Source organism: Arachis stenosperma, chromosome 6 (assembly GCF_014773155.1).
Source record: "Arachis stenosperma cultivar V10309 chromosome 6, arast.V10309.gnm1.PFL2, whole genome shotgun sequence".
NCBI classification, from domain to species: Eukaryota; Viridiplantae; Streptophyta; class Magnoliopsida; order Fabales; family Fabaceae; genus Arachis; species Arachis stenosperma.
In genome coordinates, this window is record NC_080382.1 from 114,025,014 (window position 1) to 114,025,614 (window position 601).

General features: G+C 41.6%; 1 non-coding gene across 1 annotated transcript; it reads right to left on the reverse strand.

Annotated features, from left to right (window-relative positions):
- Nucleotides 1-205: 205 nt before the first annotated feature.
- Nucleotides 206-309, reverse strand: LOC130937965 (small nucleolar RNA R71). Its single transcript, XR_009069152.1, has one exon. It is a non-coding gene; the product is annotated as a small nucleolar RNA R71 (small nucleolar RNA).
- Nucleotides 310-601: the final 292 nt, after the last annotated feature.

The following is a 601-nucleotide window of genomic DNA, read 5'->3' on the forward strand; positions in this document are numbered from 1 at the left end:
ATATCTAACCACCTTCATGAGAATATATGACACTGTGAAGTCTAATAGAGTCCACCCGGATGTCTATAGGCTATTTTTGTTCCCTTTTTCACTCAGGAACAAAGCATCCAAGTGGTTGGAGTCCTTCCCAAAGGAGAGCTTAACAAATTGGAAAGATATGGTGAACAAATTTTTGGCAAGATTCTACCCTCCTCAAAGAATTAACAAGCTGAAAGCTGAGGTGCAAACTTTCAAGCAACAAGATGGTGAGACTCTCTATGAGGCATGGGAGAGATTCAAGGACTTAACAAGAATATGCCCACTAGACATGTTCAATGAATGGGTTCAACTTCACATTTTCTATGAAGGTCTCTCTTATGAGTCAAAGAAGGCTGTAGACCATTCCTCAGGGGGCTTTCTAAACAAGAAGAAAACCGTTGAAGAAGCCATAGATGTCATTGAGACGGTAGCAGAGAATGACTACTTCTATGCTTTTGAAAGAAGCAACACTCGAGGAGTAATGGAGCTGAACCTCATGGATGCATTGCTGGCTCAAAATAAGATGATCACCAAGCAGCTAGCAGATCTTACCAAGAAGGTGGAGGAAAACCAAGTTGCAGCA